The 17388-nt window shown below is 42.3% G+C and overlaps 1 pseudogene; it reads left to right on the forward strand.

The window, feature by feature from the left end:
• Positions 1-8123: 8123 nt before the first annotated feature.
• Positions 8124-11852, forward strand: LOC120566403 (annotated as a pseudogene).
• The last annotated feature ends 5536 nt before the right edge of the window (positions 11853-17388 follow it).

Consider the following 17388-nt stretch of genomic DNA (forward strand, 5'->3'; position numbering starts at 1 on the left):
GGAAGGAGGGTGGAAGGCTGGATGGAGATGGTTTTAACAGCATCAGAAAGATACAAATATTTAACCCTTGTGTGGTGTTCGGGTCTGTGGGACCCATTTTCAATGTTTGCTAATAGAAAAATTATGCTATTATTTCTTCTAACTCAAACTCATTGGACTTGGCTCATTTTCTGTGAAGAACATAAAAAATAACTTATTTTCAATGACGCCCCCCTCTACACATAACTATTACATATGAGGTGTTCAGGGTGTATTTAATTGTAGGTGCAATGAAACTGTTGTCTTTCTGCACCTGCTATTCCCACACAAAATAAAAATAGTTACATTTCAAGCACTTTCACCTGTTCTTGATTAAGTTCTAAGAAATAAGCACCAATAATGATCAAAAATCTTGTTGAATTGAATTTCCTTATTTTCTCATAAAAAACAAAAATGATCATATCATAAATTTGATCTCACAGGGCTAAATGGCAAATATGAACCATAAATGATGTATATATCATTGGGAATTGAGCTAAAGTAAACATCTGTTAAGTATTTTTACATAAATTGTTAGGCCGGTTACACACTGCCGGCGTGGCGTGAGCGTGGCGTTTCTGTTGCGTGGCGGCTGCGTGGATTTTTCTACGTCTTTACACACCAGAAAGGTGTCTGACGCGGCGCTGCTGCTGCTAGCCTTGTCCGTACACATGGATGTTTCCCATTGATAAAATGAAATACCATATTAAACATAAATATATACTGATTTGATTACAGCAAAGACAACGTCGGCAGCATTGACGGCAAAATAGGCTCCAGAATATTTCGTTCTGTATTGACAAGTGCAATATTAGAAAATTGATTTTTTTTTTTTATTACATTCATATATCTGCATTTATATCAAAACCTAGAGGCTTTCAAACATCAACATGCCATTTATTAATATGCATTCATATCTAAATGACATATAAACATATTTTGCCTGGAAACGCTTCCAACACACTCGCGTCTCGCGTGAAAAATAGGTGTCGGTTCTGTTTCTAGCAGGCACATGTCTCAGCAGGCAGTATCGAAGCTCTAACCTGTTAACATGGGAGCAGAAATAAAAACGGACGCGCGACACGTCCACTGTGTAACTGGCCTTATGGCTGTATTTGTTGTGTGGCAGGGAATAATAGGACCCAAACGCAGAGAGAGGCAGGCAGGCAGGAGAAAGTTGGCGTTGAGGATTTATTGTGAACGAAAGACGGCAGCACAGAGACTGGCAAAAACACAGGGAAAAATTCACTGGGAAAAACACACTCCAAACAAAGGCACATGACAGACAAGTTGACAAGGCACAAACAGACAGGGAAAAAACACAAAACGATGTGAGACAAGACAAAGGAAACGGAGAGGCTAAATGAACTAGGTAACGAGCAAACACGGGACAGGTGACACCAGGGCTGGGGAACAGGTGGAGCACATCAGACAATCACACAGGAAGCAAAACTAGACCCGACAAGACAGGAAACAGAAACATATAACAATAATAATAGTCCAAAAACAGGGAAACCAAACACTCAACACCACAACTGTATTGATTTAAAAGGTTAATAATGTGGTGGGTCCACCAGACCCGGGAACATTGGCTGTGTAACAAAAATATGAACACCTTACAAGGGTTAAATATAGACTCCAAAATGGGCGCCTGGGTGGCTCGCGTGGTGGAGCGCGCGCCCACGTGCAGAGGCTCAGTCCTGCGGCCATTCGCTGCATGTCTGCCCCCTCTCTCTCACCCCTTTCCTGTCTACAATTGTCCTGTCTATTGAGGGCTAAATGCTCCAAGAATATCTTAAAATAAAATAAAAAATAGAGACCCCTATATATAAATCTGTTCAACCCCAATCCTTTGTGAGTTGTTTTCCGCATCACAAAGTATAAGGACGTCTGAGTGATCCCCTCCATCTCTGCGTGGGACAATGGATTGACAACCTGATTTTTTTACAAGTTATGACCATTGAAGAATTACCTGTATTTCTCTTCATTGTCTGTGTATTTAGTGTGTGCAATATCTCTCAGTTCCTACAGTGAACTCCTTTAACTGAATTATAGTTTTCGTGGCATCTCTTCACCCAGACGCCTCCATCACCAACAAGTACTGATATACGTCAGTTAAGACTACAACAATATTTTTGTGTTAAGCCTGTGGGGTGTCTGCCAGCATCAACAGATAATGCTTCAGTTACTGGAAAGGGTGTCAACTAGTCCAATCACAGGTGACCAAATCACAGATTTTTAATATGTAGAAAGGTAAATTGAAGCGTTATTGACGTTCTTATATTTTGGCTTCACTTTTGTACAGTGGGAGGAAGTGGAAACGCATCGGCCATCTTCATATGTAGACAGACTATGCTCCCATGTCTGTACAATGAATATTAAGCTAGAACCAAGAGACAGTTAGCTTAGCACACACACTTGGAAAAAAAGGGGGGAACAGCTAGCCTGACTCTATCCAAAGCTATAAAAATGTGCATACAGAAAACTCTAAAGTTTACATTATTGACCCTACAGTCACATTAGCTACAAGAGACTGCGATAGGCTGCCATTCATTTTCAATAGGAGTGGCTGTTTGTCAGCGACAAGCGACGAGTTTGCCGCTGCCACGAGCAAGGCGGGGCCAAAATAGACAAGAAGTCTATTTTATGCAAATGCTGAGCGATGCGACAAAGTGACAGCCAATCGTATTGAAGGCAGCGTGAGGGCAGCGTGACGTATGCGCGTTGGTTGCTTTAGTCGAAGAAAATCATTCAAGATGGTGGAAACGCTTCAGGACATCGTATTTCCATACATATCTGATATGTTTGGAATTTTATGTCATTTTGTTACCCTTATTGAGAAATAAATACTAATCCAAATCCAAAACATCATTCTAGTGACTTGACAATACCTCTGAAGTGACTTGTAAGACGTGCTTGAAGGTAGCACCGGAGAACTTCTACCAGGAGTAGGCTAGGAGCGCCCATCAAGCGAGTGCGTTTCGCTCTCTTTTGTATCTAATGTGACTGTATAGGGTAACACGTTTGTTTCATTTGTACAAAATACAACAAAAAAAGTGGAACTGACAAGTTGGGCTAGCTGTTTCCTCCTACTTCAAGTGTTTGCTAAGCTAACCTTCTCTTGGTTATTTGGTGGAACATTTGCACCCCGCAAAAGAAAACTCCACATCCAATATTAAATGAAGTGAACTGTTGACACAATACAGTAACGTGAGCTATTTAAATGAGCTGATACATGGTTAAACCTCATTGGCTCTTACCAGTGTATCTCCGTGTGTACTTCGTCCACAGCAATCCCACCAATCAGTCCCAAAACGTCCCAGTTAGAGAGGAACATATTCTTTGTAAATCTTTATAATCATTCCCCGAAACAACCGAGCAGGTCTGACTTGTTGCGCCGTCCAAATGTTCTTCAAAACTTGACATTTTCAGCATGTAGCTTGGCGTTTCCCGTAACGAAGAGATTTTGCGAACGGTGACACACAGTGAACAGAAATGTACTTCCGTTGATCCCGACTACTATGACGTCAAATCTGATGAGGAAGACTGAGTGGTTTTTTTCTGGTTACAGCTCTTTAAAAAAAACTCTTTCTGGCTCTGAAATCCTGCAGGCATTTTGTTGACGGGAACTTCATTTCTTTCCTTTTGTAAATAAGAACTCAATAAGAAAAAATATCAAGCACCTGAAAAAGCAGAGCAGCCCGAAGACGAGGAGGTAGTTTCTTTGCTCCTGCATTAAAAAGCATGTGTGGAGCCCACATACACATAATTATTAAATCCATACGAAGCACAGGGATAGCAGATTATGCCAGACATACGTACAGAGCAGGATCATCAGTAGCACGATCTGTGTCTAAGATACCCTGCAGAAGACACTTCATCTACTACTGAACAGCCAGAGACGAGCACCCCGAGGTGGAGTCGGACTTCATCACATCGTGAATAATGATGCAACACTAAGAGTCTTCCAATAAGTAGCTGATCATTTCTGTTGTAGCAGTGTTTCACGTATGGATCCATGAGGCAATCAATACCTCACGTTGCAGCCAAAACTGTATGTGTTGATCAGACTTTGTCTCACAGGGTTCCAAAAAAAGACACTTTGCAGAATCAAAGATGTAGGCCTATGCATTTGTATTCCAAACAAAAACAGCACTTACTGAAATTTATTGAAAAAGATTGCGGTCCAGGGTATAAAATCCTCTATTCCAGACACAAGCAAAACTATATATATATATATATATTTTTTTTTTTTTTTAACGTTTTCATTTTCTAACATTTCATAAATAAGTTATATAAATTATTGACAAGCTCTATACTTATATATTGCTTTTGACAGGCAAAATTCTTCCAATCTATTCTTAAAAGAATTAATTGAAGGGGAACGCACAACTTCTTCTGGAAGCTCGCTCTATGATTTTAGTGTGAAAAAATGATTTCTCTTCTCTGACAGGCATGTTCTAGGGTAAAGTTTTTTAAGAATTCCCTCTTGTCTCGTACCTATTGCTCCAAAACAGAAAGTACTGTCTGACAAAACGCGATATATAAATGATATCAATCTATAAAAGCGAAGACCCTTTTCTTGGGGACAGAGTCTTTGGTTAATGACCGACGCCCTTGTTCGGGGTACAGTGCTTCTGGAGCAGCGATACAAGAGGTCAAGCAGTCAGCCCGTTCCAAGCTGTCACGTTTTGAACGGGCACAATAATACCCCACATACACACACACACACACACACACACACACACACACACACACACACACACAGTGTCTCCATTCTCTCTTCTCTCTCTCTCTCGCTCGCTCTCTCTCTCTCTCTCCGGGGCCTTATCTGCTCTCCACCAGGTTATTAGTTCCTTTGCCATCGCCATGGCAACAAAGCGCTGCTCCTGCTTTTACCGCCGTCCATTATGTTTCAGAACGGAGAGACACAGAGAGAGTGGGCGAGACTCATAGACAGACAGAGACAGACAGAGAGAGAGAGAGAGAGAGAGAGAGAGAGAGAGAGATGTAGTGGAGAGGAGGATCAAAGCAGCTCTGTCACTACGACTAGGAGGAGGATGAAACCAACAGCGAGTCTCTTTCTACTCCATAGTGGACCCCCAGTGTGTGTGTGTGTGTGTGTGTGTGTGTGTGTGTGTGTGTTTGCTGGAACAAAGCTTGAAACTTGAAATGTGGACTGTATTTGCAGCATGTTGCTGCTGCTGCTGTGTGTGTGTGTGTGTGTGTGTGTGTGTATGCAGTCGTGACTCAAAGCCTACATTTAGTGTCATTGTGCCTCAATCCATTACATACAGATACAAGATGTGGCTGAATGTATGTGGACACACCTGCCCACATACTTTTAAGTGTATGTTTCTCCTGGTTTGGGCCTCTTACGGTGTTTTCACACCTATAGTTGGTTTGCTCCGGTCCAAATTAGTTGAAATGGCTTGGTTTGTAAAGGTGGGAAAAAAAAAATGTCTGCAGATGAATTACAATTTAAAGCTGTGAATGTTGAATTGTTAATTGCTTGTAGAAATGCAGTGAGATGAGAAACACACACACACACACGACAAAAATAAAAGAGGGTTCTAAAGACATGCTCTAGAGCAGTCATTCCCAAACTGTGATGTGGTCCTGCAGGTGGTCCGTGGAAAAGCAAAATATAAAATAAGTTTGTTTAACCTTCATTTTACCAGGAAATTCCCATAAAAATTAAGAATATGTATATTGATATAAAATTGTAATTTAAATTAAATTGTCAACTTATTGTGGGATTACTAAAATAGGCTAGTGGTGCTCGGCCCTAACCCTAAAATCGCCAAAAGTTTTGAAATTTTTACTATATCCAAGTGTTCTTACTGTATAGATTTAATACTTCATTGCTATGGAAATAAGCCTATTGTTCAAATTAACCTGATTATGCCCTAGGGCGCTTGAGTAAATCAATAAATTAACTATGTGGCAGCCGTTGTGTGCAGTAAACTCTCTTTTAACAAGCCTGTTGTACTAGCCTGACATGGTCCTACTCAGATTCTAGTCAGAATGTTAGTCTGAAACCGCTCCAATGGGCTGTGATTATGGGGCGTATTCCAACCGAACCAGGAAAAACAATGCCTCTGCATTCATTGGATAGACCTACAACCAATCAGAGCAACGGAACTCAACTCAGCTGTCAACAGAACTCAACACTGTGTATCGTCTCCATAGCAACCACTCTTTGCACAATGCATTCGTTCTAACTTCCGACTTTTAGACCTTTTTGAAGCTGGATATATCATTTGTTGCGTGTAAATATAAATGTGGATAACGTTAGTGATAGTGACATGCTTGCTACAGTCGCATTTCTAGAGATGAATCGGCGAAAACATGTTTTATTTCTCTGATTCACGGCTTTGTTCTAGCGCCGGCGCTCCCTCTCTTCAGTCTCTCTCTATGTCTCTCCACCATATAACGCTCTCTCTCTTCAGTCTCTCTCTATCTCTCTCCACCATATAACACTCTCTCTCTCCAGTCTCTCTCTATCTCGCTCCACCATATAACGCTACCATGCTTTCGGGCAGTTGTTGAGGCTCCTCCGCTGAGGATTTTAAAATGAATGCGCTGTCGATATCTTCTGTAACAGACGCGATGGAGGAATCTACACATCTCAACAAATCCAACCCAAGCGTTCTTTGGTGACGTGGTTGATTCTGTTACTGTTGATCATCTGTCCGACAATCTGATTGGTCCGAACAGATCCTGTTCGGGCAATGATTTCTTCTCAATGGAGCGACTCCAGACCGAACTTCCCGACCTCGATTTTTGTGGGCGGGGCTAAGTTCGGCTGGCATCCAGGCTACTGTTGTACTGATGATGACCAGTTATAGTTTTAGTGCTAGTAGGCCTATTAAGAGGTGCGGATTAATTCAGGTAGGACTGAGTGAAGACATATTTTATTATGTGTATTATGAGGTGGTCCGTGAAAATTCTTGATTACAAATAGTGGTCCACGCACACAAAAAGTTTGAAAACCCCTCCGCTCTAGAGTGTGTCGGTACACGATCCGTTCTGCCTGCACGATCCGTTCTGCGCATGCGCAAGGTAATCCTGTTTTACCGAGGATATGACCAACACGATCTGTTCCACGCTAGCCTATGGCTAGCCTCCACCGGGAAGCTAACATTAGTTTAGCTAACAGCTAATTCGACTAACCTCTAGCTGACAGCTAGATTCTAGTCTAAAATAACGTTAAGTCAAACTTAATGGGAAAAGCAGGCTACAGCTACATTAAGACTTAATAATACCAATAAAGACAAATATTGAGTGATTGTATTTTAAATGAGCACAAGTAAAGTAGAACTGACGTAACAGCTGTTATATATGTTAACGTTTATTTTAAAGTTTTATTTTGAGGGTTTTAAAAGTTATTACATGCTGTCTCAGCTAGCGGTTAGCCGAATTAGCTGTTAGCTAAACTAACGTTAGCTTGGCTGTCGACCAGAAGCGTGGAACAGATCGTGCAGTGTCGTAAATCCTCGTACAACAGCGCATGTGCGAACATTTTGCGCATGTGCAGAACGGATCGCGCATGTGCAGAACGGATCGTGTACCGACAACGGGCATTATAAATTTGGCTCCATTGGCAATCAACTTGTTAATTTTTATTTATGTCTGCTCCTATAAATTGTTGTTGAATAAAGTTTAAAAAAAATAAATAAATAAAATAATCATTCACTTCATAAACTATGACATCATCATTGGCTTTTTATGTGTCTTTCATGTGAAGGATGCTTTGATCTTTTCTTAGGGTCACTATCTTTCACTTATGTCACGATCTTCGATCCATTGAACATTTCGGTACACAGAAACGGAACGTTGAAACAGAACGTTGCACACAATTCTGAGAACTTTCAACAACATTCCGGAACAAAGAAATAGAATTCTATTCATTGCTCCAGACAGCTAAACTCTCAGCACAATTCCATTGTTTTCACTCAAATAGAAATTCAAACTAAACCCAGGATTGACATCTTAAGGAATGACACTTTAATTCTTAAGCAACACTATCGAACTGGTTAATTCACATATTATATATAGTAATGGAACGACACACAGAGGAGGACCTAACTGAGAAAGCTACAATGGATACCAGAAGTGAACTTATGAAGACAGACAAAATGTTTACTGCTGAAAATCTGCAAGAGATTGTAAAGCTATTTCGTGAGGCTGATGCTGATGGAGGCGGAGGATTGAACATTGATGAATTCTGTCAGGCAATGAAGGAGTTATTCCCTACTATGGATGAAGAAGATCTCATTGCCCTCAACATGAAGATTGACACAAATGGAGATGGAGGTGTGGACCTTGGCAAGTTAACGGACTACCTGATCAATAAAAACAAGGCATCACAAAACATGGACTTTAAAAATCAAAGCTTTCCCAAACCTATCAAAATTATATCTGTGGATCACCATAAGGCGATAGTTCGTCTGATTCACCGTCCCTTCGAGAACGACAGGGAACCTGATCGTGGCTCTGAGGTTTTATTAGGACAAACCAGCGCTTACAAAAGAGGTCAATATATCTCCATCAGTTCGTACTTCCTCTACACTTCTGGCCTGACAAACTTTGCCCCCAAAAAAGATTCACATTTGGTAACAAGAAAATGCATGTTAATGACATGGTCTACATCAGAGAACTCAAACACCTGGCTATCTCCACTTCTGAAAGAGAACTAATATTCTATCGTTGCAATGAATTCCCTAAATTGTTTTCAACCAGCCACTCTTTAATAGTAGAGGACAACATAGTGAAGGTCATGAATTACTGGTCCAATGGCACTAAAGCAGTGTTTTCCTTTGGCGATGTAAAAGGTTTTTTGTCAGTGTTCATCTCCTACAACATACATGAAAACAGCCTCTTCTACAAAGATGTGTATGAGAAAATCCCTCTGCGGGATTATCCAACAGTTTATGTTTCAACCCTGTTAAAAAACACCTCTAAAGACTTTCTATGTGTGAAGGTCAACATCTTTCATGACATTTGCTGTCAGATCCGATTCTTTCCATCACTTAGCTCATTTGCCATCTGCGGTAGTTCATCCAAGACAATGGTCCTCGCTTCTCTACCCAAGACATCCACAACCAAATTGTCTACAAAAGTCTTTGAGAGTAGAGGACATTTGGAGTTCTTCACCTGTGTAGAATACTCCACTTCCTCTGGGTATCTGCTGACCGGCGGGACGGACGCCCTACTGAGGGTGTGGTTTCCCCACAAAACACTGTCGTGCATCCAGGAAATAAAGGGACATGTCAAACCCATCACCCACATAATGTTAAATCCCAAGGAAAAAGTTTTCGTCAGTTTATCGCAGGACCACCATGTACGTGTTTGGTCCGAGGATGCAATAATCTGTTTGCAAAGCTTTAAGATTAAAGAAATGATGCGCGGCCCTATCTCCAGTGTGTGTTACAACACACACAACAATGAGTTAGTCCTAGCTAACACAGATATTGGCAAATTTCTTGGAAGAGGAACAGATGTGTTTAAAGATGCATTAACATCGCATGACAAGCCCCTGTGCTGTGCTCTCTATCACAACATTTTCAAACAGGTTGTCTCTGTTTGCCAAAATGGCATGGTGACAGTGTGGGATGTCTTCACAGGAACGGCCGTCATGCAGTTCAAGGTCACTCCTGATCAGCATGTGGGGCACATTGCTATTTCATTTGATGGACTAAAGCGCAGACTGATCACAATTTCCCAGGATGGAAAAGTTAAACTTTGGAACTTCAATAACGGAACAGAGCTTGCCATTCTTCCTGTTATCGTACAAAGTGAGGTGACAAGTATCGTTTGTGTAGACAATAGGGTGTTTGTGTCGGGAAGGGACTCCAAGATCATTTATGACCTGGACATATGCGGATATGACAACCGATTTTTGAAGCATGATTATTTAGATGACATTTCCTCAATGGATGTCCATGAAAACACACTGGTTACTGCCTCCAGCAATGGAAATATTGTTATCTGGGAGTCCGACACTGGCGAGGTTCTCTACTGGCTCAATGGCAGTAAGAGCCCTCGAACAAACATGGCAGACAAAAAAACTCAAGGCCAGACAGGGAGTCTGCTTAGTGATAAAAGTCCAAAGCATCTCAGAGGCACTGGGAACATACCTCTACATAGTAAATCTCTGAATGGGAATGAGACTGCTGTGATTAACACACCTCTTATCAAATGTCTGAAGACCAGGGAGGTCAGTGTTGATACAGCCACACTGCTGACATCTTCAGATGGCAACATATATGCCTGGTCTGTTATTAGCAAAGGAGGTTTGATTGGAAAGTTCAGGGCAGTGAATGATGAAGGAGCAGTCATTACCACCATGTCAACTGATCCCAACGAACAGATATTACTGACCGGGGATACTATCGGAAAGATTTATCAGTGGGACATTCATGCATTTGGGTTTAAAAAACAGGCAAACAATGGCCCATTTGAGGATATAAATGGGTGGCGCGTGTCATTGTGTCCACCTCCTCTGTTGCGCTCCTGGCAATCTCACATCACAGGGGTGGTGAGTGTTCAGTGTAACCCAACTTGTGAAAAGTTAATTACCGCAGGGAACTGCAATGTCTGTCTATGGGAAAACACAGGCACCTACATAGGCCTCTTTGGGAAAGACCAATGGGGTGCCTCGCAAATCAGCCTTGAGGAGAATGCTGACCAGGAGGAGACCGGCAGACCAGGCACAGCGAAGACAAGCAACATTCAATTGGCGTGCCCTGAGTCTCCAACACCATCACCGTCAGAATCACCGATACCCAGCTTTAAAGACCTCTATAGCAAAATAGACGAGGTACTCAGACCTGAGAAGCCTAGTGCCAAACTAACAGATGATCAAATGAATCACTTATATAGATGGATGATGAAGATTAAACCAGGACTTGACTTAATAAAAAGGGAAACCCAATTGGGACCCCCGGAAAATCTGCTTTTTAGTGAGGTCCACCAGGGGTCTAAAAATACATCAACACCATGTCCACCAAAAACCACAGCAACTACAGGTTGCACTAATGACACAATCAGCTTAGCAAACACGCAGCAATCTGATGGTGCCGTCAAGCAGGGGACTGAACCCACTTCAAAACAAGTACATTTCCCACCCATCTCAGAGACATTGCAGCTCACAGGAAGTCGATTCGAGCCACACCTTCCCCTCAACAGAGGTGGTGCTGCCCTTAACCAAAGCTCTTACCGGACTGCATATCTGGACCAGACTATGTCCAAATATGGGCATGTGCTCAAGACTCAGCAGACAGACACATTAAACGGCAGTGTCCTCACACTAGTTCCACCAGAGCATGTACACTTGCCACCCATCCTTGAAAAGGTGCAGCACACACATCCTCAGACCCAGTTAAAGATTCAGCGGAGATACAGATTCAAAGTCAGTGTCCTCACACCAGTTACACCAAATGCCCTGCCAGCTATGAAGACCTCACCACACATGCAGCTGGACCAGACTAGGTCCAAATGTGGGCGTGTGCTCAAGACTCAGCAGAGAGACACACTAAAGGGCGAGGTGGAGGTGTCTATGCAAACACCAGAGCATGTACACTTGCCACCCATCCTTGATAAGGTGCAGCGCACACATCATCAGACCCGGTCAAAGATTCAGCAGAGAGACACCTTAAAAAGCAGTGTCCTTCCACCATGTCAACCAAACACACTGCCAGCTATGGAGACCTTACCACACATGCAGCTATCGGCTAGTACAGTCAAGCAGGGGTCTAAAAATACATCGAAGCATGTACGCTTACCACCCATCTCTGATGAGGTTAACGCTACAAAAAGCTCATCAATATTCCGCAAGAGATACATTAAAAGGTGAGGTTCTCTCACCATTTCCGACAACTGCAACCACCATTTCCAATCACTGGCACAGCATGAAAGGGTGTTTGTGTGGGTTTAGTCTGGGTGAACCGGTTACGCCCACAATTAAAAATAAATAAATGAATAATAAAAAACAAAAAAACTTGTTGTAAATCAATGTTATGGTATAAACCTTAGCTTGTGACCTTGTTTAGTGTGCCTGTGTTACAACCCAGCTTATTAGGGTAAAGGGAAGCAACATAAAACCAGGTGTTTTTGGTGAATTAAAAAAGGTATTTATTAACAAGATCCAAGACTTAGCCAAAAAATTTGAACAAAAACAACTTGTCAGTCCCTCCCCACTTTCCGCTAAAGCCCAAAACTGTCTCCTAAGCCCCTCCCCCCACAAGGGAGAATGAATGCGTGTGCATGAGCAGTGATTGACACGCAGTTAGACACCCCCCCTGGCCCTGATTGGTGCATCTGAACAGGGAGCGGTGGATTTTTGCAAATCGCACTACAGGCTGTAGGTGGTGCCAGGGGAGCCAGATTTTTTTTAATGACCTGCTTCATGTAGTTCTACTGGAACGTAGGGTCAGTTTCAGCAGATATGACAGAAAGGTAGTTTTATAAGGCTTACCTACTGCACCTTTAACAGAATCACAGGTGCACAAACTACAAAAGGAAATAAAGGGCCGGTGGATGCTGGTTAAAACATATAAACGAATATAACAAGAAGAGGACTCTTTAGAAATAAGAGTTAAACCACTAAACTAAAACAAGTAAAGAAACAAAACCTTACGAATTTGTCACAATTTGTCTAGTGCTGGAACCCAAAAGCAGACCAGGGGCCTGTTGCACAAAAGTAGAATAAAGAAATCCAGGATAACTGAAAAAGCGCAGCTTGACTTAGTGTGATCCACTCATCGTGGCTTAATCGGTTGCATGTTTGCCGAGCCAGGATAAATAGGTGAAGCTATGTCAAGCCAGGAGTAGATAGCTGGGATAAGTGCACGTTCACGGCTTTCTTAAATAGACCACGGTATCGATCACAGATTTACTGATGCAGAAATGGAAAAGACGTGTGCAGCATATGTTTCACGCGCTGAGCAGCAGCTTTTAATGGAAATTTACGAGGAGGTGAAACATATAATATGCAAAAAGGGAAATACGGCTGTTATAAAATGGAGAAAAAAAGCCCCACAGACAATAGTGGACCGACTGAATACGTATGGATTTAAATAAATCTACTTAGTCACTCCACGTTTTAATTGCTTTAATAGGCTTGTTTTATGTGTTGGTTTGATTGCTATATCTGTTTTTATGCGCTAAATGTGCTGGTTTTAGTGTAAAGTGCCTTTGAGTAGCCTGTAAAGCACTATATAAATTAAATGTATTATTATTTAGTCTACTTCGCCTTAAAAGTGAGCAGAGGGAATTCTCGTTCCTGGGAAATTTATAAGGACTAGGCTTAATTTCAAAGCTTAGTCATAATGTGAGAATGTTTTACAACCATATTTCATAAAATCTCCATAAGCTATGTCTAATTCTAAATATCTTTCTACAATTAATGTTCATACAGAACAAGCATGACTGGACAAAAACTAGAAAAAGAAGTGACTTCAATACACACTGTAAGCATATCTGTAAAACAACGTAGCCTGTTATTATTCGTGTTTTTTTTTTTTCTCACTCCCAAGATGACATGTGACAGCCCCAAAATAAAATGATTAAGAAGCTTTGTGGCATTCCAACACATTCTCACTCCCATTTGGTAAAAAAAGGATGATCAGGTGCCATTGTCGTCGTTATTGATGCTAAAAGTCCACTTTTAGAGTCCGCTGCACGGTGTGGGAGGATCCCCCTGCCTCCCCCCGCCTCCCCGCGTTGCACGGGCGTGGGCACATTTCACGGGGACAGCAGCGGAGGAAAAGCCCATTTCCTCCGTATCGTCCCAGTTTGTTACCATTACCATCTCAACAACTGCAGTAGTAAGATTTAGATCAAACTCGTGACAGCAATAGTGACAAGTAATGCATGTTAATAAAATGAAGCAGAACACATTCAGTAGACAACGGAATAACTGTTAAACACGTTTATTTTGGATCAGAGCGGCAGATGATTTAACACATAAGACTCCAGGATTAATCTTAGCCTGGCTGTTAGCCTGCTCTGGACCAGGCTAGCTGCAAAGAATAAATCGCCATGGTTACTTGGCTGGGTTTAATTCAACCTGCTTTTGTGCAACCAAGTCAAAGCTAAATTCATCCAGGATAACCTGAATATCCCGGCTTAATCCCTTATCTTGGTTTTGTGCAACAGGCCCCAGGACAAGGTAAATTGGAATAATAAGGGGAGTATTTATTTGGAATATGAATATTGAAGTGGGTAGGTCCAGATTGTTGGCAGTGGGTGAAGCAGGAAGGCTGGAGGATTTGTGCAGATCCAAGAATGCAACTGTGAAGTTGACAGCCAGGCAGGTGTGAGTGACAATCCAGGTGATTAACTGCAGACAGAGGACCAGGCGGTAGATTAACGACAGGCAAAAAGACAAAACAGCAAAAAGACTTTCCAAAACTTGAAGCTTGATACGAGAGCTAAACATACCGGTTACACCAACGACAATCCAGCAGGGAATGTTTTGCTTTGGTCACGGCTTATATGGCGCAGAGGTGATAATCAGGACCGGGTGTGCAGATTGCAGATAACAGCAGGAGTGCGTAGTTGGAGAATCAGCAAGGATGTGTTCAGGAAACTCAGGACAAACAGACTTCAGGTTAGAGCAAAAGCAAAACACAGGCAAAACAGGCTCAAGATGCTGGAGTCATGTCACTAATTAGGCCTACTTTAATACAAAACACAAGAAAACCAGTAGCCCTAAAACTAGTGTCTAACATGAAATATCTACAAATGTGTAACAATTTTCAGTATTTAAAGCTAAAACCTGGTCCAGTTTCCCCAAGTAGTCTTACAGCGGATATTTAGCAATCTTTCAACAAAGCATTCAACCAGATATTCACAAAAGCACACCCCAAGTCATGTTGGCAGGCTGATCAAGTGAAATTACAGCTGGCGCCAGTGACGATCAGGTACCACACACACACACACACACACACACACACACACACACACACACACACACACACACACACACACAGGTGAGCCTGATTGCTTTTTCACGATTGGAGGGTGAGACAGGGTGCTGTGCCAATCAGTGTTCTCTAGTCTCAAGCAGGAAGTGGGGGGGAAGAAATCGCACCCAAGGGGGTAAGTGAGCATCCGGAAGGCGTACCTCCTATGGGGAGATCCTGAGACTAACAAGCCATCACCTCCTGCTAGCGTTCCATTGAATCACATTCATTTTGGCGTCACTTTGACAGCGAATAACTATATTTGTCCATTGTTCATGTTAGAATAATTTACATTATCAAGAACAGACAGGCACCACTAAAGAGATATTAAAGTTCATTTTACTTGTGGAACCCAACAAGGAATCAGTTTACAGAACTCATTTTGTGAGTACGGAAAAGTGACGAAACAAAACACTCTTACAACAGTGGAATGTTGGTGCGTTCATGCCACCTGGGAATATCAGGGACCGCCCCCGTGGTTACGTTGTTTTTCTGACTGGCAGCATTCAAATGGTCGGGATGATGCGTGTTCTTCTTCTTCTGTTGTATTGGTGTTTGGCATAACAACTTTTTGCATGACTGCCACCAACTGTTGGGCGTAGCCTAGAGCATCAGGTGGGTGAAAACATGGAGGCCACAATAACAAAAAGATTTTCTGCTGTTTTCTTATGCGAGCATCCAAACAGAACATGGCCAGATGTTTGTTTGTGTTAACTGCAGGACAACCAATGGGAATGGACACAGATAAGTGTTGTTGTTTTTAAACATAGGCCTATTTATGAATAATCTGAAACATGATATGTCTGTGCATGTTTCTTGGCAGAGGCATTTGTCCACAATAAACTATTATTGTCATTGAAATATGTTCAGTGAACCAAAGTTGCCTATATCAAACGTCAGCTGTCAACGACGCATCACCAACTGGGAAACTCGGTTAGCAAAATTCTGCCCGATTTTCCCACAGGAAGTGACGTGAATGGTGACGTTTTCACTCGGAAAAATGTTTTCTGATGTCCATGAACGCACGGTAAGATCAGAATAATATGGTATTCTTATTATGCAAATGGTTTAATTTAACAGACAGAGGAAGAATATAATATTATTCTATGCAGACAGTTTAATAAATAACAAGAAGGAAAGCGTGTATCAAAATTTCCCTAACAGTTTATTTCTAAAGAAAACCGACAATGTATAAAAGGCTCCATTACCTTGTAGCTCACGTTATGGCTCCGTAGCAGACGCTTTTATAACAATAGGCTAACGATTGGGTCATAACCACGAGACTTACTGTCACACAGTAGAGGAATTACCGTATAGTACAGGAGAAGCTCACAGGCAATCAGGGGGGACGTGGAGGCATACAGTTAAGGGAGAAGCCCATAGAGAGTCCATGAACGCATTGGAACTAAATCTTACAGCAACGTTTTGATGGATTGGAAATACTTCGGGATGTGGCAAGGGAATTCATATGAAGTAACATTTATCCACGAAAAAACTGATTTCTCTTGGCACAGCTACCAGAAGACTTCCAACTTCCAGACAGGTTGCTCACATCACATCTACGTCTTCAAGCTCAGTTGGAGCACTTCTAATTGACTTCACTGGTCGCCGTCGAGGTCTATGGCGTTGCTGTGTCCATTTATTTTTACTGTCTTTGATCAAATCTAGCTGGACCAATCGCTGACTGGAGACCGCAAATTCTACTTGGCATGTTACAAATAATAGACCCGTTCGAGATGAAATGCGCCTCGCCTGTAAAGTGGACGAGAGCAGGAGGCAGGTGAGAGTGGGGGGGGGGCGGTGACAAAAAGCCGCGGTAAAGTCGGACAGTTTACAGACGATTCAAGCAGCCTTCAGTCTGAACAGAAAGTCGCAGAAACACTCACATCATGTTAGGTCCGATTCCGATTTATTAAAATGGTATCCGACACACATATCAGCTTGTACACACTCTCCAGTTGTTTTTATTATGACAGAGGAGCTGTCAAAATGCTCTACATGGGGTCTGTTGCTGATGTTGGACTGTAGATGATCTGTAACCTGAACAGTTTTAGTCTCTCTAATTTCTAAACGTCACTATCAGCCACACGGTCAGGTTTCACAAGAACAGGTACCCAAAAGCAGACCCAGACGAGGGGAGTAGAATGAACAAGGTGGGGCAGTGAGTGTAAGAGAGCCGGCTGGAGGGTTAGTGAAGAGCCGATTGTGCCGGTGAAGCAGACAGCCAGGCGGAGGTGCAGGGAATATTCCAGGTGATGAAAACGGTAAGGCTAACGATCCGGCGGGGACTGGAAGGTTGGCCTGGCTTATCAAGGGAAGTAAACGGTTGATGGGGAACAGGAGTGCCGAGTAGTCTGATGAGCCACAGGTGTGTAGGCAGGAGCTCAGTGACCACGCC

This window comes from Perca fluviatilis, chromosome 10, assembly GCF_010015445.1.
Source record: "Perca fluviatilis chromosome 10, GENO_Pfluv_1.0, whole genome shotgun sequence".
NCBI lineage: Eukaryota > Metazoa > Chordata > Actinopteri > Perciformes > Percidae > Perca > Perca fluviatilis.